This window comes from Schistocerca americana, chromosome 4, assembly GCF_021461395.2.
Source record: "Schistocerca americana isolate TAMUIC-IGC-003095 chromosome 4, iqSchAmer2.1, whole genome shotgun sequence".
Lineage (NCBI taxonomy): Eukaryota > Metazoa > Arthropoda > Insecta > Orthoptera > Acrididae > Schistocerca > Schistocerca americana.
This window is the reverse complement of record NC_060122.1, coordinates 356,395,142-356,418,781: the sequence shown is the minus strand read 5'-3', so window position 1 is coordinate 356,418,781 and position 23,640 is coordinate 356,395,142. Positions and strand designations below refer to the sequence as shown.

Sequence of the window (23,640 nt, the reverse complement as noted above, 5' to 3'; positions counted from 1 at the left end):
TGCTTAATCAGTTATGCGCGTTTTATTCGGACAAGTGATTTCTTTGTTAATTGATCAACAGTTACATGCCGTGCATCAGTTGTGTGTAATTGAGGTAGGATCGATTGCGTTCGACGCTTGTAGGATAACATAAAGATCAGTAGTATCTAGCCTACTGCTTGGTGTGGAATCGGTGTAGTGGGTGGGGTTATTTGTTGAATAAGATGCTATAAGAAGTGTAATTTTGTATTTTTTTCCGCCCCCGCAACCAGCTTCCTTATCACGCTAAATAAAGTCTAGCTCCAGTTAGCCTATATCTACTTTATATTACATAATTACAGCGCACACCAGTCAAATACAGGCACCTATCTACATGGCTCTGAGCACTATGGGACTTAACATCACCTATCTACATAGTAACTGACTTCAGCTATTGAAAATGTAAGTAAATAAATAAATTTAAACGCATACTACCGTAAATGTTTTGGAGTCACACTGGAAAAGGCGCTCTCTTACAGCGAACACCTGAGAAAGACCGCGGATGGAGTGAAGACAAGAGCTAGCATCATCCATAAACTGTGCTGCACCTCTTGGTGCTCCAAAGTAAATACGCTTGGTACCTTAGCAGTTGGGCTTGTATATTCGGCGGCGGAATATTGTGCCCCTGCATGGATTAACAGTTCGCTTTCGAACAAGATTAATGCGGTGCTAAATGACACTATCAGCACTATCATCGGCACAGTAACGGTCACAGAGAAGACTCTTGGTTTCAGACAATCATGCAAATCCACACGGACGGCATTAAACCGAATACACACTGGCCAGTGCAGAAGTGCAGACAAATTCCATGAATGGGGGAAGATAATATCTCCAAAATGTGGCTGTGGAGCGAGAAGCAAATAACCTGACACATAGTGGAAGAACATGTGCATATGAACTTTGTTAACTTTACTGTTATATAAATATACAAGTATCACGATGTACGCCATACGATAAAGAATAAATAGACATATGTACGAGTATGTACTCTGAATTCCAAACACGGTAAGTGTTGGAGAGTACTTATTGAACCACGCAAAATTTCCTTGACTGCTGTTCGATTCACGTCACGGACGATATGCCGAAATGCCCCTGTATGGCCCGAGTAGATAAGGTGGGAGGACAAAATATGTTCCGTGACTCGTATTTTACTCCCAAACTGATGAACAGTACTCAAAAGTCGGTATTTTGTAACATAATTCTCGTTCGTGGGCGAATTACAGTTCCTCAATTGACTAACATGGTATCATTTTCATTTGATCGTTCCATATTAGGTCGGTGCTGACCCATACTTGTAGATATGTGATTGTTTTCAGTGATCGACCATCAGTTGTTCAAGCATATAATAATGGAGTCTTACAATATTTAAGCCATGTCCTCAAAGATTCAGCCGCTTTTGTATTTTATTTGCTTCTTATCACTATATTTACGCCTCCTATTCGTACATCAGTTTGCCTCATGACAGAAAATATCAGTAATTTAATTTTTTTGAGTGATTCTCTCTTTTTTTTTTTCTTTAGTGGTGTTTCTCAATGCCAAGGGCATTGTCTCTGATTTTTAAATTTGCATCACCTTTAGGAGAATATTCATATACAGCTTAAGCATTGGCGAGGCTGCACTTTCTGAGTCACAAATTGTCGTATTCTTTGTGAGTAGATGACACGACGCGATTGATCAGTCCGGTGTTTCCCACTATAATGACAACAGGTCTTTCAAACTGTCCAGTTACGTGAACTGAGGCGTTTCCTGTGTAGAAAATATCCGTGTGTTGACTTTCGTAACGCGGAACCGCATCCATGCACGTGATTATACGGCTTGTCTGATAACATTTTATCTCACTCCAGGCCAGATTGACTTCTGACCAGATGAAACAGCTCTTATCTCGAGCAATCGTTCGACGGCGAAAGGTGTCCCACCTTCGTTACACATTGCGAAAAGAGTTATAGCAGTGCAGTGTTAAAGCTGTAACCTACAACTTCCAGTCGATCTACCATTTCAAGTGCACTGCTTCACGCGTTATAGAGAAACAATTTATGATTTTACTGATCTGCATAGTCTCGTGGACTTGACGTAATATCCCTGTTTCTTTCTGAAAAACAATATGAATGTTCTTGTTTCTTGAAGCAAATGAAAGGTCTATGTACCCAAAAATGCTGAACTTATGCAAATATTTGATAATGAGTCCCGGAGGCGTCAAATGGGAAATACCTCTAATATTCTGAGTATTTCATTGCGTTGTTATTTGTGAATTATATCGTACCAGGTTAATTCAAAACCTACGTAATCTTTGATGGTGTTTCCTTTGAAGATACGTAAAGAATGGCAATTTTTTGCATTCATGGCAAATCATTAATACAAATGCGGCAAAAATGGAGTTTCAGTTAAATCGAATTTTAGACAGTGTGTGCACTACTGTTCGCACTTATCAATGATACACACGTACTGCACACCAAGGAAGCGCAATAAGGGCTACTAATGCGCTCAAAACAAAATTCTAAAAACGAAGTATAGCACCAACAGCATATCTACGAACGTGTGCGGATGGGGAGCAGGGAATGAAAGAATAAACCTTATAAAATTAAAAAAAAAAAAAACTCTTTACTGTGGAATAAAGACAAAACAGTAATCAACGTTTGGGTTATTTAAACTCTGCCCTCTGGAAAATATAATTTATGTCTTTTTTGATTACCCAAACATGTTTTGAAACTTCTGTGTCATCTTCTGTGAGTCAAATATATACCTATAAAATGTAATGCAAAGTTAAAGGTCGGTTATCTATTTTAGGCTAAAATCTGTAACAGGCACAGACAGTCTCTTTGAAACTGCACGTCGGTGAAGTCAAAATCTGCTGCTGTCTAACTTTCAGTACCGTGTTGCTCCGACCCGCGCTTTGTAACATGAGTGAATCCACTTTGTCATGCTGTCCACAAGATGGACGAGAGGTTACTGCTCAAGCCTGTCCTCGAGTGCCCTCTCTCCCCCCCCCCCCCCCCCCTCTATCCGCCCTCTGAACCACCCAGTGAGAGCAAGGACCCTACGACACTTCACTGCAAGTTTTTCTATTGGTCTGAAGCATTTTAAATCGTGTTCGTGTCAGCAGATAAGGCAGGTTATTCCATTCGAGTGATTTCTGCTCCCTAGAAGAAGACAGGGTTCACGACGGTGTACTTGTGCATTATCGTCTTGAAAGGGAAGCTCACTGGCTGCAGGAATGAAACATATGTTGGAGGATCTTGTCCCAGTACTGCACGGTCCTCAAATTACCATCGACAGCGAAGCGAGGCGTGCAAAATCTGTACATGATACTGGCCCAGAAGATGACTGACCGACTTCCATACTGTACTCGTGGGACTACTTGAGAGAGGCGGACGTTGGTATCTGGCCACCTACACAATCTTCTGCGATGATCATCAGGCATCATATAAAACCTGCGCTCGTCTGTGAACGTAACCCGACATCATTTTTCCAGGATTCGTGCCCGGTGTTCTGCTGCTGTTCTTCTTCATGCATAAGGTCGCTGGGTAACTTGTACTATTGTTCGCAATGCAGACGCCTATAGACCAAATTGATCGTGCGGAGCCGCGCGGGATTAGCCGAGCGGTCTGGGGCGATGCAGTCATTGACTATGCGGCTGGTCCCGGCGGAGGTTCGAGTCCTCCCTCGGGCATGGGTGTGTGTGTTCGTCCTTAGGATAATTTAGGTTAAGTAGTGTGTAAGCTTAGGGACTGATGACCCTAGCAGTTAAGTCCCATAAAGATTTTACACACATTTGAACATTTTTTTTGATCGTGTGGAGGCGGTTGCTTACTGCCTGGGCCAACACAGCCGTCCCAGTTGGCTTCAAGAAAGGGTATGCGCATTTTCCTCGAAGTAACTGCTTCCAGAAATTTGTAGGCAGCCGGCTTCTGACAATCATTTGTGCCGTAAAATGACACGATACACTCGGAGTAAGCTTGGAATGACCCTTCGAAGCGTGTTGCCAGCTAAACATTCTAAGCTACCCACATGTTCCCGCTCACGATTGGAGGCACATAACCCTCTACTAAGCTAGACTGAGAATTCAGGTTGACTTTTATCCCCATCATACAGGTGGCCGTAAGTAGATATATATATATTTTTTTTTGAGAAGAGTTGAAGAAAAAGAAAGATTTCCAGTTATAAGAACACAAAAGATGCAAACTATTTTTGAGTCGTGTACGTAATCGATTTATCAGCTACGTGATTGTACTCACCGATTGTTCGTTGACGATGCTATTCATCACAGGCAAATAGTCATTGTACACAGTGTGTGACAAAAAGATATGGCCAAATTTTCAGGAAACATTTCTCATACATAAAGGAATAAAACGTTGTATAGACATGAGTCCGGAAAAGCCTTACTTACATGTTAGAGATTTCCTGCTTCTCTTCATAATCACATTTATCATGGAATACACACACAAACAAAATGGTTCACATGGCTCTGAGCACTTTGGGACTTAACATCTGAGGTCATCAGTCCCTAGACTTAGAACTACTTAAACCTAACTAACCTAAGGACATCGCACACATCCATGCCCGAGGCAGGATTCGAACCTGCGACCGTAGCAGCAGCGCGGTTCCGGACTGAAGCGCCTAGAACCGCTCGGTCACAACTGCCAGCCACACACAAACAGAACGTACCGACATTACATGAAACGTTTTCTGACATGAAATGTTCAAAACAGATCCTTGGTTACGTTTGGTCGGAATGTACAGTAAGTTGTAATTCTTAGGTTCACCGCCAGTGTTCGTTGTTCTAATTGAACTAAGGTGATGTTGACATGTGACTCACTTCACTGCATGTATTGACATGGCGACTTGGTTCAAATGGCTCTGTGCGCTATAGGACTTGACATCCGAGGTCATCAGTCGCCTAGAACTTAGCACTACTTAAACCTAACTAACCTAAGGACATCACACACATCCATGCCCGAGGCAGGATTCGAACCTGTGACCGTAGCCGTCGCGCGGTGCCAGACTGAAGAGCCTAGGACCGTTCGGTCACAGTGGCCGGCTCAGGGAATGTGTGGGAGGCCTAGAACGACGAGGGCACCTCTACTGAGGGGGAACTTCTTCGTGCAGTTGACGGCAATCCAAATGTCAACGTAACAAAATTAGCCGTAATAAGTAATGTTGACAACATGGCTGGAGGGTTCAACACAAAGACCTGCTGTAACCATACCATGTACAGCGTATGCAGACAGTATCATCAGCTGATTTTCCTGCACGGGTACATTTCTGCGAATGGTTCATCTGCAAATGTGTTGTTCACCGATGAGACTTAGTTTCAAAGTAGATGACGATGTGTTGAAAAGTTGTAGAAAGTGAGCTCTATCATGGAACTAAAGCGTTTCCGGAACCATGTCCATATAAAATATTTCCGTGCTCTGCGCGCGAGTAATGATTCCTGAACGTTTGGCCACACGTTTTTGTTACACTCTGTAGTTGTAAGGAAATACATAATGATTTACCCATTTCCACGTGGCGTAATATAAATTACAGCGCCTTTAAATATGGATAAACTCAAGGTAATGCCCCTACTAAAGAAAATGTATCCTATTGTAATTTTTTATTCAAGAGTCCTTACAGCAAACATCGTATGAATTCAGAGACGCTGTACTAGGATCATGATAGATCGGAGTAGCCATAAGAAAATGTAGATTCTCGATTATTTCCATGTGGGTAACTGAAGAAGCTAGTTTCGTTCATGCGAAACCGTCTTGAGTAATTATTTATTTCTAATTTCTGCTACCACTCACTTTTTTATTTTATGTTTAATCTAACATAATACAACGCGTTTCGAACATGTTCTGTTCATCTTCAGGCGTTTGTACATACATATAGAGAAATGTTACTTAAAAGTAAAGTCTTAATCTAGATTAATCTAGAACTCTTTCTCCATTGTTTGTTACTGTAGCGGCTGGTGTGGCATTTGGAGGGGTGGAGGAGGGGGGGGGGGGGGGGGCAGCGGATGGCCAGAAATCGAAATCAGTGATGTCTTCTGCTGGTTTTCTTCCTTGTGGTTGACTATGTATAATATCACAGCCTGTATAGGATGCAGATAGATTTGCATCAATTATGTGTTACGAAAATAGTGTGAAAGGCTTTTATATGACAGTTGATCACTTACGATTTCATCATCTTGCTGCTTCACTTGCATCACTGGTAATGGCGGAGCTGTTGATTAACATTACACTATTGCACATTGTATTTTGTCACTGATTGCCAATGTAATTCACTGCACAAATTGCTTCGATATACATGTAAACGTGTTGAGTACATCTGAAGAACCGGTATTCGAAAAGATTGGGCAGCTGTTTGCTGCTTCCGTGGTGTATCTAGCGTTGGGACTTCGGACGTCACAGAGCTTCGGTTCCGAGTCCAAGAGGCAGGTACTTCCGATCGAAATACCTCTACGACTCCAACAGTTATGAAACGGATATATCGCCTAAAGTGAAGATACAAACTTCAAATATCAAACCATCAATTAATAGCAACAACATTGCGAACCGAAGGATGCTGCTATATGCTTAGCCGCTTCAGCCTATCACCGCTGTCAACAAATCACCTCATATATGTCTACTGTGGAGAGACTAAGAATGTTCTGAAGAATATTGGGCCGTGAAAACAAACGCCGCAGATACGTTTGTCAGGTGACCAACGGAAAGAAGACCGATTTGTCTTTAATGTCAGTCTTTGAATGAAATCTTTCCTCTTATGCTAAATTAGTCCGATTGACAGGCAGTCTCCATATATTAGCCGCTCCTGACCATGAAGCCTAAGAGAAGTTTGATTTCGAATCATTTCAATAAAGTAAACGCAAATACTACAAAGTGTAAAATTTGCAAGAAAAGGACAACTATTTTTTCAAAAGGATGCAGGAAATCGGAACTTTGTAAAGGGATTACGTTCCACACCGCGCTACAAGAAGCTACGAAACAAGAAACTTTCGAAGCATCTTTGATGAAAATCAAAACATGGAATATGTAAAAAGCTTTATTACAAGAAATTGATAGGTGATTTATCGGAAGACTGTCTTTTCAAAACCTACCGTTTAATTTCGTGGTCTCAGAATTCAACGCTTAATGTAGTTTGTTATGTCGAACTATCAGTTACAAGAACATCATTTATTTTTACTTTCGGTACACGTATTTCCGATGTACCTTGCAACTGTTACTTTCATAAATAACTGATAATTACTTAAATATCACTGACACTGACAAAAAAATGCGCAGCCTCTGAATCCGACTTTGGTTCCGATAAAATCACATCCATTACATCTGTAGCTGGAAGTGTAGAAATAAGATCTGAGTTGTTATGGTGGCAACAAAGAATCATTTATTCCGCGCTCCGTAAGCGAATGGAGTGTGGATAATACTGTTACAAAGTACCCACCACCAGGTACTGTACTGTGGGGCTCGCGCAATATTTACACTACTGGAAATTGAAATAAGAACACCGTGAATTCATTGTCCCAGGAAGGGGAAACTTTATTGACACATTCCTGGGGTCAGATACATCACATGATCACACTGACAGAACCACAGGCACATAGACTCAGGCAACAGAGCATGCACAATGTCGGCACTAGTACAGTGTATATCCACCTTTCGCAGCAATGCAGGCTGCTATTCTCCCATGGAGACGATCGTAGAGATGCTGGATGTAGTCCTGTGGAACGGCTTGCCATGCCATTTCCACCTGGCGCCTCAGTTGGACCAGCGTTCGTGCTGGACGTGCAGACCGCGTGAGACGACGCTTCATCCAGTCCCAAACATGCTCAATGGGGGACAGATCCGGAGATCTTGCTGGCCAGGGTAGTTGACTTACACCTTCTAGAGCACGTTGGGTGGCACGGGATACATGCGGACGTGCATTGTCCTGTTGGAACAGCAAGTTCCCTTGCCGGTCTAGGAATGATAGAACGATGGGTTCGATGACGGTTTGGATGTACCGTGCACTATTCAGTGTCCCCTCGACGATCACCATTGGTGTACGGCCAGTGTAGGAGATCGCTCCCCACACCATGATGCCCGGTGTTGGCCCTGTGTGCCTCGGTCGTATGCAGTCCTGATTGTGGCGCTCACCTGCACGGCGCCAAACACGCATACGACCATCATTGGCACCAAGGCAGAAGCGACTCCCATCGCTGAAGACGACACGTCTCCATTCGTCCCTCCATTCACGCCTGTCACGACACCACTGGAGGCGGGCTGCACGATGTTGGGGCGTGAGCGGAAGACGGCCTAACGGTGTGCGGGACCGTAGCCCAGCTTCATGGAGACGGTTGCGAATCGTCCTCGCCGATACCCCAGGAGCAACAGTGTCCCTAATTTGCTGGGAAGTGGCGGTGCGGTCCCCTACGACACTGCGTAGGATCCTACGGTCTTGGCGTGCATCCGTGCGTCGCTGCGGTCCGGTCCCAGGTCGACGGGCACATGCACCTTCCGCCGACCACTGGCGACAACATCGATGTACTGTGGAGACCTCACGCCCCACGTGTTGAGCAATTCGGCGGTACGTCCACCCGGCCTCCCTCATGCCCACTATACGCCCTCGCTCAAAGTCCGTCAACTGCACATACGGTTCACGTCCACGCTGTCGCGGCATGCTACCAGTGTTAAAGACTGCGATGGAGCTCCGTATGCCACGGCAAACTGGCTGACACTGACGGCGGCGGTGCACAAATGCTGCGCAGCTAGCGCCATTCGACGGCCAACACCGCGGTTCCTGGTGTGTCCGCTGTGCCGTGCGTGTGATCATTGCTTGTACAGCCCTCTCGCAGTGTCCGGAGCAAGTATGGTGGGTCTGACACACCGGTGTCAATGTGTTCTTTTTTCCATTTCCAGGAGTGTATAAGGGGGCGATCAGGAAGTTTCCATTTGAGGACGTTGCTGCAGAGTATATGCAACATAGCGCGATTACGATGCTGGTATATAAGCACCGACATGTAGACAAGGGATTAATGTGGCATTCAGGTTTTTCCAACGTGCATGTGGTAAATGCGGAAACGTGAACTCTGGTGACAGTATTACCAAATGCGTCCAAATAGGACCAATGTGTTGTTATTCTTTTCTTGGCTGCCAAAGGAAAAAACAACGGTGGACCTTCATCGGAGAACGAAGCATTGTGTATGGGTCAGCATGTCTGTTAAAAACCATCGTTGTGGAATGATGCGCCAAATTCCGTGCAGATCGCGATTCGACACAAGAGCTGGTCGCTCTGGTCTCATCAGCCACAAGTGGGAGACGTCTGAGAATCCACCCTAAAGTCCTGATCTGTTCCCATGCCATTATCACGCCCTTCGAAAAGGTGTTGAAGAGCCAACGATTCCTTTTGGACCAGTATGTGCGGCAGGCAGTTACGGACTTACACACAGCAGGACACGGTGTTTTACCAAACGGGGATCTTCAGCCTAGTGCGTTGATGTGGTGATTGTCTCAGTGCTCACGGCGATTTTAACAGATTGGCATACAGATTCTGGATTGTACCGCCTTCGGAGGACAACTTTTTAATCGTCCCTTGAAAGTTCTTGGAGATGCAGTCGAGTTTCAGTGAGGTTGCAGTCGAGTTTCAGTGAGGTTGTGCTTGGAGAATCGTGCATTTGTCGCTTTAATTCTCTCTAAAATTGCAATCGATAATATCAACAATTGTCTTTGTGAGAAATACATGTGACTGATGCGAGAAGTGATGAAATCATATAGTGATGTGTCAGTGAGCTGACACGGATTCTAGCCCCGCTTCAAACTACTGCGACTCGACCATCAAAGAGACAGTGGAAATTAGAACGTGTATCAACAACGTTAACAGATATGGGTTACGCATTCAGCAATGCGTGGAAACAGGCACTTGATACTAAGAGGTGCCATACGAATATGTCCCATATTGTACGTCGTGTTGAAAATAAATTTCATCGCTGGCGCCAATATAATCCGTGGACGCAGTTGGCACTCTTACTTTGACGCTCAGTTGTTCTCCTTACGAAGAGGATAGTGGACATTATCGAGAATTAACGCGACTAGGGTACCGAGGATACTTATTATTAGAAATACGTCGCCAGTGACTTTGGGACTGAACTATATTTCTGCATTTCCTGCAAGCTTCGTTTCTGTTTTTTTGTTGAATGTCATTAGTTAGCCACGGAGCCGTATAGCGAAATTCCTTGCTGCGGAAGATAACGCGTGCACGGTAAGAGTAGTATCGATTGGGCGTCAAGAAGTGCCTGTAAACAGGGGGCGGCCCGCAAAGTGCTCTCCAGAGACTCTGGCCCAGCAGGCGAGCTTCATTGCTGAGGATGTGCTCCCAAGGGCACAGGCCCTTCTTCCGCAGGACAGGTTGCGATGAAAGGTACCTCAGCTACGCGAAGCAGCGCACTGCTAACGAACTCTGGTCCAGAACTCCGCTCCTGGGAGACCGTCCTCATCTCTGTTTTCCAATACTACTTTATTCTCAAAGGGAGAGCCAGGGTCTTGTCTTCTCCGTGTTAAATCTTCGATATCGTGATCGTTATCGCAGAAACACTTAAAGATATGGCTTCAACATTTCTACCTTACATTAAGTACGGTGTCGCTGTTATCTTGATGTACAATGAAGGGTAGCATTAATAAAAAAGATTCTGCAATAATTTTGCTCAACAAATATAGTTTTGTTATAGTTATAGCAACGTAGATGTCCACGAAATAAACCCAGTGGAATGTATATGCATGAATTGTAGAAGAGCCTGTAAAGGTTCGTAAAAATAATGGGAAAAAAGAAAATCAGGACGTCTGTGGTAAAAAATTTAAAAATTCATTGTGATGTTACATACAAAAGAATTCAGCAATTCACAAGTATACTACATGTTTAAACAAAAATCTACCTTTACTCTTCCGTAATTATATATATGAGGGTCAGAACTTAAATAGTGGCAACTATTTATTCGTAGCCGATACAAAAGAGTTGCATGTTTGCACCTGTTACTGTCCTTCTAAGTAATCACCAACGTTGAGTAGAACCCGTTGCCAGCGATGCAGAAGGCATAGTATACCGTTAGCAGAGCCTGTCCTGTTGATGGTGCGAATGGAGCGGTCTACTGCCTGTCGAATCTCTGGAACAGTTCTGAAGCGAATGCCACGTAGTGGTTCCTTCATCTTCGGAATCAAATCAAAGTCACAAGGACTGAAGTCGTATTACTGTTAGTTTTTGGAGCATCACCTGCGACCATCTTTGTGAAAGAAGCGGCGACATTTTCTGCGCAACCCATCCATCATTTTGCACGATAATGCGCGGGCGCATACAGCGCGAGCTGTGGCTCCTCTGTTCGGTCGATGGGACTGGGAAGTATGTACCATCCTCCATACTCCCCGGACTTAAGTCCTTGTGACTTTGATTTGATTCCGAAGGTGAAGGAACCACCTCGTGGCATTCGCCTCAGAACTGTTCCAGGAATTCGACAGGCAGTAGACCGCTCCATTCGCACCATCAACGGAACAGGCTGTGCTAACGGTATACTATGCCTTCCACATCGCTGGCAACGGGCTCTACACAAAGCTGGTGACTACTTCGAAGGACAGTAACAGGTGCAAACATGAAACTCTTTTGTACCGGTTGTGAATAAATAGTAGCCACTATTTAGGTTCCAACCCTCGCACTATCACGATTTCGCAGATGTCAATTAAGAATACCCTGTACCTCGCGGTTCATTTTTTTTGAGTTCACATGCGAAGGAAGGTCCTTACATAGCAACTGAAGCGCTGATGATGAAGCTGTGACTTCAAAACTGAAAAGACAGTAGAGAGATTTGGTCATCATGTTTTCTGTTTATTTAACTGTCTCGATTTTGCCAAAAATAGCTCGTATGACTACCATGACATTTGAAAAATTGAGAAAAGGCGTTAAAATTTTTCCAGTGAAGTATATTTTTATTACACAATGTTAATTAAAAATACCATACTTCATACTGTGGGTCACCTTCATCAAGTAACAGATCCCTGCTCCTTTTCCTTGCCTCTTTATTGTATATTTTCCCGAAACCTTAGCTTTTTTTTACTGCTACTGTGTCCATTTCAAAAAGTCGTTTTACTGCTACTACGCATACAAAAAACATAGCTTCCCAAGTGCTCTCCGTCTACCATCGTTTTCACAATGAAATTAAGTATTTCATAATAGGTTCTTAATTTTAATGTTTTCATCTCAAGAAGAACAAATAGATTACAATACGTATCTGGTACACAACTCCATAGATATTCAGACAGTGTTAATTGGACCGTCACAAGCAGAACGGCTCATTGTTTCACTTAGAACATGTGGCACAATGCAGTCCTCCAAAATTATATTGCTTTTCATGTCATGTTCTACACCGACCCCCGCGTCAATGCTAAAGCCTACCTTTATTTTTGGAACACATTACGAGCGTTCACTCTGTTCTTCTCGTAACCTCCCACTCGCCGCGTCTTGTGTTACACTGAAAGCCGCATTTTTATCAGCAACTAGGCATTATGGTAATGCCTCACACCTCTGTTTGCACACTTCTTAAGATTCTTCTTGGGTCTCGTCGTTATTCTTCTGGAAAGACATCCACAGGGCACGCTTGCCACGCTAAAAAAAAGCAGTAAACCACCGATTCTTTACGGAACATGCGGCGCTAATTAAACAAAGGACTTTGAGAACAAAACGCTACGTATAGCAGGCTGTCTGTTACAAAACGCAGACTCAATAATATTGAGCTCTGCTACCTGTGGCGGCCAGGGGAGGTGCGACAATTCATCCTCGTGCACATGAAACCAGTGCCGGAAGATGCAGGCTGTGTGAGCAAGAGCCCTGCCGTCTTGGAACAAAGCACCACAATTGGGCAACAAATATTGTACTTTGGGATGGATCTGATCAGCGAAAATGGTCACATAATCCTCGTCAGTAACATGTTCCTGTAGAGTAACCGTGTGGACCATTGAATACCATGATATGGCTGGTCAAATCATCACCGAACCCCAGCTATGTTTCACTCTTGGGACGTAAAGTCAGTGAGATTTTGGAAACAGTGAGCAACAAGACTCAGCCGACCAAATGCCATTCTTCCATTGCTCCACAGTCCAGGTTTTATGGCGACGGCAACACGTTTTCCTGTTAAGGACATTTGCATCACTGATGAGAAGTTCTGTAATTGCAAGCCGGCCGGAGTGGCCGTTCGGTTCTAGGCGCTACAGTCTGGAGCCGAGCGACCGCTACGGTCGCAGGTTCGAATCCTGCCTCGGGCATGGATGTGTGTGATGTCCTTAGGTTAGTTAGGTTTAAGTAGTTCTAAGTTCTAGGCGACTGATGACCTTAGAAGTTAAGTCGCATAGTGCTCAGAGCCATTTTCTGTAATTACAGCTCGCCCTGCAGTTCCTTAGTTATGGAGCTCCCTTCGTTTTGTTCTGGTGCTGAGCCGCGCGGCGATTAGCCGAGCGGTCTCAGGCGCTGCAAAAATGGTTCAAATGGCTCTGAGCACTATGGGACTTAACATCTGAGGTCATCAGTCCCCTAGATGTAGGACTACTTAAACCTAACTAACCTAAGCACATCACATACACCCGTGCCCGAGGCAGGATTCGAACCTGCGACCGTAGCAGTCACGCGGTTCCGGACTGACGCGCCTAGAACCGCACAGCCGCCACGGCCGGCTCTGGCGCTGCAGTCATGGACTGTGCGGCTGGTCCCGGTGGAGGTTCGAGTCCTCCCTCGGGCATGGGTGTGTGTGTTTGTCCTTAGGATAATTTAGATCAGAGTGTGTTTAAGCTTAGGGACTGATGACATCAGCAGTTAAGTCCCATAAGATTTCACACACATTTGAACATTTTTTTTGTTCCGGTGCTGAGTGTGACGCACAGTTTTGCAGTGATTCGTGCAGCTGTTATCCTCTTATTTTTGTCACAATCCTCTTCAGCGACCGTCTGTCAAGATTACTCAACATGCGCTTCAATCCGCTTTGTGACTTTGCGGATGATTAGCGGAGTACTTCGGTTATAAAGAGTGTAAGATAAGGATGTGGCCTTATCCTTTGCTGTTGAACTTGTAATGGAAACAGCAATAAAGGAAATAATAGAAAGATTCACGAATGGTATTAAAATTCAAGTTTGAAAGTACACCAGTGATGAGACTCGCTGATGGCATTGGTGTTCTCTGTGAAAGTGACAGAAAGTTACAGGACCTATTGAATAGAATGAACAGTGCACTGACACAAAATATAGATTCAGAGTAAACCAAAGAAAGACCGAAAGTATTGACGAGCAGCAGAAATGGGATTAACGAATTACTTGACAGTAAAACTGGGGACCTCGTTGTCGACGAATTGAAGGAATTCTGTTACCTTGGAAGTGAAATAACGCATGGCGCAAGAAGCGAGCAGGACACGAGAAGCAGACCTGTACAGGCGAACACAGTAATCTTCATGAAAATAAGTCCGCTCTCTCAAACATAGGCCTTGATTTGAGAATGAAACTTCTGAGACACTCTGTCGTTTCAGGCGCACGTTACATAAGTTTGATGATAAGTGAGGATGTCCTACATCGAATTGGCGAGGAAAGAAATAGATGGAAATCATTAACTAGAAGACGGGAATGGACGATGGGAGATCAGTCCTATCATCAGTCATCAACGAATATTTTTGGAGCTGTGTAGGATACAATTTAGTTAAATATGTGTGGCAAATAATTGATGGCGTTGTGTGTAAATGTTATTCTACAATGAAGAGATCGATACAGTAGAAGAAATTCTGGCCGGCTCCATAAACCAATAAGACGACTTGATGAACCTCACACCCGACGAAAGTGAACCATCTGGTTCAAAATGGTTCAAATGGCTCTGAGCACTAAGGGACTTAACATCTGAGGTCATCAGTCCCCTCGAACTTAGAACGACGTAAACCTAACTAACTTAAGGACACCACACATATCCATGCCCGAGGCAGGATTCGAACCTGCGACCGTAGCGGTCGCGTGGTACCAGACTGAAGCGGCTAGAACCGCTCGGCCGAACCATCTGGGGAGGAGCTATGTAAGACGTACAGATTACTGGTAAATGAGCAGAACCATCGTTGGGATCTATAATTTGTAGTTGTTGGAGCGTTCGAAACGCCAGTTGAATGAAAGGAAACTAACGTTGGCACACAACAAAGCGCTCTTCACCAGAAACCTACATCGTCCTTATGCTACCACGTTAGCAAAATTGCATTAGTTGGGCCTCACATTGGTTTCTTATCCATTCTGTTCTCCATATTTCTCCGTATTTACTACTTTGGAATTTTTGCTCTAAGGGAAATAATTTGCATCAAATAAGTATTATGCTGAGTTAAAGAGACCTTATAATTTTCGCTAAAAAAATAAAAAATAAATAAAAAAGGCGGAACTTCCTTGGTCCAAATGTATAGCAGCTGATGCGCTGTGTTGTGAATAAAGTTCGTTTTTTGTTGTAATAGTATGTGAGGTTGCTTTCTTACCTTACTTACTAATAGATTCTCGTGCATACTTTTGAACGCCAATGAACTTCTAGCGCGTGTACCCTGCACTGGTTCCGCCTAGCACTGCTATGACCTTTCTACGGGATACGCCACAAGCCTCAACTACATTAAGCGGGAAATTAGTTTCTTCGGTGACAGCACCTTCTTCGTAGTCCTGCGCTTTGACTCACAAAAAAAGCTTATCAGCAACGTTCTATGAAAAGCTGAATCGCCATATCTAATGTTGCATGCGGAGACCACCTTATAATGCGCTTGTGTTACGCTACAACTCACATAATCCATGTTACGTCATGCTACGGTTTTTAGCTTAGCTGTCGCGTCTTACCGCTTGCGCACGTCCTTGGCACGACGCAACGCCGCTAGTGGTATAAGAACCGAGGTGCCCAAGTTGTTCTCAAGCCACTGACAAAGTGGCAAAATGATCTGCATGTGTAAGAGAATCGTCACGCGTTATTAATAGCTTCTGAATGAGATTTAGCTCGAGGGCAAAATGTACCATTTCGCTATCAAAACAGTCTTGTGCAGTTAAAATTGTCTAATTGATATCTACTTGCTGCTGTTGTTATTTTTATGGTCATCAGTCTGAAGACTTATTTGACGCAGCTCTCCACGCTAGCCGATCCTGCGCACGTCTTGTTACTTCCACTTAACTACGGTAGCCTTCATCAGTCTGGATCTGCCTACTGAATTCAAAACTTGGTCTCCGCTTCCAATTTTTACATCCCCTTCCTCTCTCCATCTAGTACCAAGTTAACTCTTCCTTGATACCTCAGGAAGCTTCCTATTGATATATCCCTTCTTTTAGTCATTTTGTGCCATAAAGATCTTTTCTCATCCGTTTCATTCAATACTTACGTCTTCATTAGTTACGCTATCCACCGAGATAATCTTCATCCTTCTTCTGAAGCACCACAATTCTAAAGCTCTTACTTTCTTCTTGTCTTTACTGTGTATCGTCCACGTTTTTCAAATAAATACGGAAAAGGATTCTTAAAATTTAAATTTATGGTTGGTTCAAATGGCTCTGAGCACTATGGGACTTAATTGCTGAGGTCATCAGTCCCCTAGAACTTAGAACTACTTAAACCTAACTAACCTAAGGACATCACACACATCCATGCCCGAGGCAGGATTCGAACCTGCGACCGAAGCGGTCGCGCGGCGCCAGACTGTAGCGCCTAGAAGCGCACGGCCACCCCGGCCGGCTATATGTTAATTGCCGCCTTCAGCGACTGTAATAAAAGTCTTATTAAGACCAGACGCGTTTCACTTTATTTTAAAGCATCTTCGCGTGGTCTCTGCAACAATACGATTTTTTTCTCTTATAATGTTGTCTGTTATGATCATTAACAGATCGGATGCTTTGTTTATTACTATAAACAATTTTTATTCTTTCCGTTAATCACCGTTTTTTGTTTTTTATTGCATTCTTCTTCGTCTTCCACATGTGTGTGTTCAGTGTTTACACACAGCACTTTAACTGCACTTAACACATTTACACTTTCGTTTTGGGAAGTATCACTGTTCTCTCGCCATTTTGCGTGTTCTGTTTTGCTGTTGCGAGCTGCGATCGTCTTTTGTTTGTCTCGATAGCGGTGGAAGCGTCTATTATCGGTTTGTGAATGTTTATATAGTTGGAGACAATGGAGCACCTGCCCTATAGTCCTGATCTTTCCCCATGCGATTATCACGCCTTCGGTCCCTTAAAAAAGGCGTTTAAGGGTCGACGATTCCTGTCCGACGACGATGTGCAGCAGGCATTTACGGACTTCTCCAGGCAGCAGGTCACGGTGTTTTACCTAACGGGTATCTTCAATCTGGTGCGTCGGTGGGATGATTGCCTCATACCCACGGCTCTTTTGCCTGATTGGTATACGGATTCTGGACTGTACCACCTTCGAACTGAAACTTTTTGATCGCCCATTATAGCTCTAAAATATGTTTCCTACAAAATTCACGCTACAAATCTGAAAACCATGAGTGGTACAGAGCGTTGCAATGTCTCTAAGCGTATCAAAAATCTGTTCTTAATTTTAGTTACAGTAATTTCTTTGAAACGAATAAATTTTTCCCACTTGGGAAGTAAGAGTGATTTCAGGTGTGCCGCAGGGGAGTGTCATAGGACCGTTGCTATTCACAATATACATAAATGACCTTGTGGATGACATCGGAAGTTCACTGAGGCTTTTTGCGGATGATGCTGTGGTGTATCGAGTGGTTGTAACAATGGAAAATTGTACTGAAATGCAGGAGGATCTGCAGCGAATTGACGCATGGTGCAGGGAATGGCAATTGAATCTCAATGTAGACAAGTGTAATGTGCTGCGAATACATAGAAAGATAGATCCCTTATCATTTAGCTACAAAATAGCAGGTCAGCAACTGGAAGCAGTTAATTCCATAAATTATCTGGGAGTACGCATTAGGAGTGATTTAAAATGGAATGAACATATGAAGTTGATCGTCGGTAAAGCAGATGCCAGACTGAGATTCATTGGAAGAATCCTAAGGAAATGCAATCCGAAAACAAAGGAAGTAGGTTACAGTACGCTTGTTCGCCCACTGCTTGAATACCGCTCAGTAGTGTGGGATCCGTACCAGATAGTGTTGATAGAAGAGATAGAGAAGATCCAACGGAGAGCAGCGCGCTTCGTTACAGGATCATTTAGTAATCGCGAAAGCGTTACGGAGATGATAGATAAACTCCAGTGGAAGACTCTGCAGGAGAGACGCTCAGAAGCTCGGTACGGGCTTTTGTTGAAGTTCCGAGAACATACCTTCACCGAGGAGTCAAGCAGTATATTGCTCCCTCCTACGTATATCTCGCGAAGAGACCACGAGGATAAAATCAGAGAGATTAGAGCCCACACAGAAGCATACCGACAATCCTTCTTTCCGCGAACAATACGAGACTGGAATAGAAGGGAGAACCGATAGAGGTACTCAGGGTACCCTCCGCCACACACCGTCAGGTGGCTTGCGGAGTATGGATGTAGATGTAGATGTAGAATTTCAAACTTATCACCTCAAATGAGTGAAAAGGTATTTTTCGTTGATTATTAAAATACGTAGCTCAGCAACGGATATTTCCTATTGTTTCGCATTGCGTTTTATAAGTATGGGCTTCATAAAACGATTTTATTTTGCAATTTTGTCAATATGTAACTCCTAACTCAACACACGGGACGCCGACAATGCTAGTCTACCTTTGGGGTATTTGCTGGCGGGAGCAGTCTGGCCCACTAGCTTCAAATGCCAACTAACTGAAATAGGACTGCGTTAAAGCAGTGCGGTGATGAAAGCGCCCTTCGGGTTCATGACAGTTGGTACAATAAGTCTCCATTGCACAGCACTTTGAGCCGCAGCGTGACTGAAGTTTTTTTTTGGAAAACTCGCATGTACCTCGTCGATGTTTTAAACATTGTTCTGTACTAGCACTGAGCTATTAGCAGACTCTGCCGCTGTATCCGCACTGTTATCCGTATCGTCGCTCGTCGCCCCTCTCGCTCTCCCACAAAAACAGTAAGTAGTAATTAGGTGTGAAGGAGAACAGGCAGTAAGCGGGTAAGGCGTCCTTCGGGAAGGCGGTGACGTAACTCCGAGATTTTACTACCGGGCACTGTGTCATCTCGCTTGCTGTGTGTGTACACAGCCGCTCCGTTTGCAGCGCACTCGCTTCTGACGCACACCTTCATCGGCTCCTCCCCTAGATACAGCTCTTGGCGTTTCAGCCGGAAATCCCTGACCAAAGTTGCTAGTTCGTCGGGCAGCAGCCCTTATGTTGATTTGATGAAGTCCTCCATTCCTGCCGTTTGCCAGCTTTTCTTTTCATTTGAGCGTAACTGCTGATCACAAATCGTCGCCGGTCTGCCTTTTTTTGTCGTCAGACCTCTAGCTAGTTTGATGCGTCCCGCCACAAATTCAACTCCTGTGGCAGCCTCCTCATCTCCTTGCACCCAGCGTCCTCAATTATTTGTTGGATGTGTATGAATCACTTATCTATCTACAGCCTTCCCCCTCTACAGCTCCCTCAAACACTGTGGAAGTTATTCCTTGCTGTGCTGTCATGTTGCCTCTTCTTCTTGACAGTGTTTTCCACATGATCCTCTCCGCACCGGTTCTGCAACGAACCTCCTCTTTTCTTATCTTATTAGTCCACCTAATTTTCAATGCCCTTCCTTAGCACCGCATCTCAAAAGCTTCGATTCTTTTATTTTTCGGTTTTTCCATAGTCCATGGTTAACTTCTATGCAGGTGGTGTAATTCTTCCTCATTTTCAGGATAAAAATATCATCAGCGAGTCTAATTATTTATATTCTTTCACCCTGAATTTTAATCCCACTCCTGAACGATTTATTCCAATCATTGCTTATTCGTCGATATAGACTGAACAGTGGGGGCAACTTCGTTCTTTGTCTTCCATTTCTACCCTTTCCTCTTGATTCTTTTACATATCATAGAGGCCTTATAGAGGCCTGCTCCTGCGATTCTTTCATTTCGTCACCCGTACAACCACAGTTTCCTGCAATGACCCATGTCGTAATATGTGACCACCCATTCTCTCTCTTCAGTTTATTATGTTATTTAATAGGCACTTATTTTTCTTTTTTGACGCGTTGCAATATCTCTTCGTTCCTTACCGTACCAGTCCATCTGATACTTGGCAGTTCCCTCTCACACCACATTTCAAAGGCTATCGTTTCCGTCTTCCCCATTGTCCATCTTTCGTAACCACACAGAACATGCTCCAAACATAGCTTTTCATGACTCTTCTGTAGTCTTAGGTTTTATGTTTTTGGAAGTTAACAGCTGTTTCATTTCACTGAATGTCCTCATTTCATAGAATGCCCTATTGTTTCTACTTGTGATGTAGAAAAAATCGTCCATTTCTTCAAGTGTCTCTTGTCCAAGTTTAATGTTTAGGCATCCAGCATATACTCTTCATTTTTCTTATTGTTTGTGTCCATATATAGTCATTAATTAGTACAACAAGGCGGCGCCGTACAAAGACTAACACGTATTTGGAAGGACGGCTGTTCAAATCCTCGTCAGGCTATCCAGAGTCACGTCTATTCGTGTTTTCCCTAAATCGTTTAAGGCAAAAGCTGGAGTGGTACTTTTGAAAGGAATGCGGACGGTTTTCTTCCCCAATCCGAGCTTGTGCTTCGTCTGTAGTAATTTTGTCGTTGATGGGGCATTAAACCTCCAAATTATTTCTTTTCTAAGCACCCAATTCAATCCCTAATCGCCTTTGGCGAATACTGCTATGTTATCACTAAGCCGTATCATGCTTATTGCCTGTCAGTAGCAAACAACACCCACACTAACGGGGACTGGGCGTTGTGTTGCCCTTACGTTGGTATCGTTATAAATGTCATTCTGCTGTTGGCATGGCTGTATGGGCACGTCCCGGAAGTCGGATTTACGGCACACAAGACACTGTAAACAGTGTCTGATTTGATAATCCGTGTGTTTTATACGAGCCAAGACTAGTTTACTTTCGTCAGATTCAATTGCTTACTATGATGAAATGATAATTAAATCAAGACCCTAAGGAGGCTACAGGCGTTGATATACATCAACGGGGACAGTTGAAAATGTGTGCCCTAACCGGGACTCGAGTTTGGGATCTCCTGCTTACATGGCAGACGCTCTATCCATCTGAGCCACCGAGGGCACAGAGGATAGTGCGACTGAAGGGATTTATCCCTTGCAGTCTCCCCGTGAGACCCACATTCCCAACTTAATGCCCACACACTACATTCGTAGTGCCGCTGCCCATTACACTCATTACAGCTTAGTGTCTTGATTTAATTATCATTTCATTCTAGAGATGTGCACGGTCACCGATCGAATCTGTTCTTTCGGACATGTCCGAAAGAACAGATACCATCTTCATATAGTTAAGGCTAACCGGCCATTGACCTTCTTCTGTGCGGATGCACACTTATTGCCCGTACTCTTACGGGACTCGGTAAGATTGTCTGCCGCGAGTAATGAGTGTAATGGGCAGGGGCATTACGAATGAAGTGTGTGGACATTAAGTTGGGAATGTGAGTCTCACGGGGAGCGTGCAAGGGATAAATCCCTGCAGTCGCACTATCCTCTGTGCCCTCGGTGGCTCAGATGAATAGTGTGTCTGCCATGTAAACAGGAGATCCCGGGTTCGAGTGCCGATTGAGGCACACATTTTCAATTGTCCCCGTTGATGTACATCAACGCCTGTCGGCAGCTTAGGGTCTTGATTTAATTATCATTTCATTTTAGAGAGCTGCACGGTCACCGATGGTTATCTGTTCTTTCGGATATGTCCGAAAGAACAGATACCATCTTAATATACAAATACATACTAGGTGATTCAGGTTTAGATTTTCCGCGTGTGTATGCTGGTGCGGGTGAATGATGCTGCTGTATAAAGGGAAGTCGCAGCGCCAGGAACTTGTAGCGAACAGTAGGAAGACCTGAAGATATTCCACAATAATCAGACAGAGACTGACAACTGACGCCTTAAACGAATAAATATAACGTACTGGACATAAATAGGAGGACATTCCCACTGTTGTTCGATTAGATAACTGCTGATAAATCTCTAGAAAAAGTAACAACAGTAGAACACACAGGCGTATTTGCCCGGGGAGACCTAAAGTCGAACAACAACATAAAACATATTCCAGACTAAGAATCAGTGGAAGAATTGCAAGGAATAACAATTCACCCACGAAAGAAGTAGTTTGCATGACTCCAGTTCGACCGATTGTTGAGCATTGCTTTTTTAATTAAAAACCCAAAACTGATAGAGCCAAAAAACCAAATTTAAATGTATCACAAGTCACATCAGTGGTATTAAGCCGTTGTGTACGTCACCCGTAAACTAACACTTCTCATATCATTTCGATAAAAATCGTCCATATGATTTTCGGAGCATATTAGTAACTAAAAAAATTAGCCCATATTCCTTAATAAGTAGAATGAATACAGTGGATGGAGGTGATCTAAAGAAGAGCGGTAGGTTAGTTTAGTAAGAGCGTGAGCGTCACGGAAATATTCATCAGACACCAGTGGCAGGCGCTATAAGAGACGTGTTGCGCATAACGGGGAGGTTCATTATTAAAATTGCGAGAGCATAAGTTTTGAGCATTGTGTTGTACTGTATGGATCTGGGGACCTAGAAACGACAGAGAGGCTTCGTCCCCGCCGTAGCCCTCGGTGGTTCACAAACTTACAACAGGCTACAGCAGTCCACTCACCCCACCGCCGCACCACACCGAATGCAGGCTTATTGTGCGAGAAACTACAATTAAAATGAGGTCTTACCGCAAGCCGTTCGTCTTCAAGTGGTCAGAGAGCTCAACGAGACATCGGACAGTTTAAACTCAAACGTATTTGTAACTCTTTATCCTCTAGAGGAATAATGTCCAAGAAATCATAAAACAAAGACTAAGGTGTTGTCGGAATTTCATTAATAACCGAGGTACAGGCAACGACTTTTTTTTTACTGGGACTGTGGTACTTTCTTGCGCAAGATTAGCAGATCTCGAACAACTCACGGGTTTGCTGCCGGGTGACGTCGTCCACCACCGCCGATACACCCTGCACACCCTGCCATTCTCAAGGCACAAATGCAAGGAGGAGGAAACGTGCAAGGAAATTTAATAACTCGGTTCACAGAGGAGAAACAAGGAAGATACCACACACAGAACAAGTGTCAACACAAACAAAGATGACCAACACCAGAAATATCGATAGTGACTAATCAACAGGTGAGGTAGCACTAATTCTGTCCCTCTGTTTTTTGATTAGAGACAGAGCCGGATTCCAAACAGCATTTAAACAAAATCCACTATCTCTGTTAATAAGGTTGATTGATAGTTTGATTTCAAAAGCTTCCTTGATAACACTATCCCAATAGCTGGACGTGCAAGCCAGAATCTCCGTGTTGTTGTATTCCATAGGATGACCGGTGTCAAGGCAGTGTTCTGCAATAGCGGATTTGCTCGGCTGTTGTAAGCGTGTGTGACGCTTATGTTCAATACACCGGTCTTCCACAGTCCTGATTGTCTGACCAATATATGACTTGCCACAACTGCAAGGAATGCGATAAACCCCACCTTACGCAAACCAAGATCATC

At 43.9% G+C, this 23,640-nt stretch overlaps 1 protein-coding gene across 7 annotated transcripts in view; it reads left to right on the top strand.

Moving 5' to 3' along the window:
• LOC124613056 (multiple PDZ domain protein-like) overlaps positions 1-23,640 on the top strand; it is a 1,056,684-nt gene that overhangs the window by 783,978 nt on the left and 249,066 nt on the right. The window lies entirely within an intron of this gene.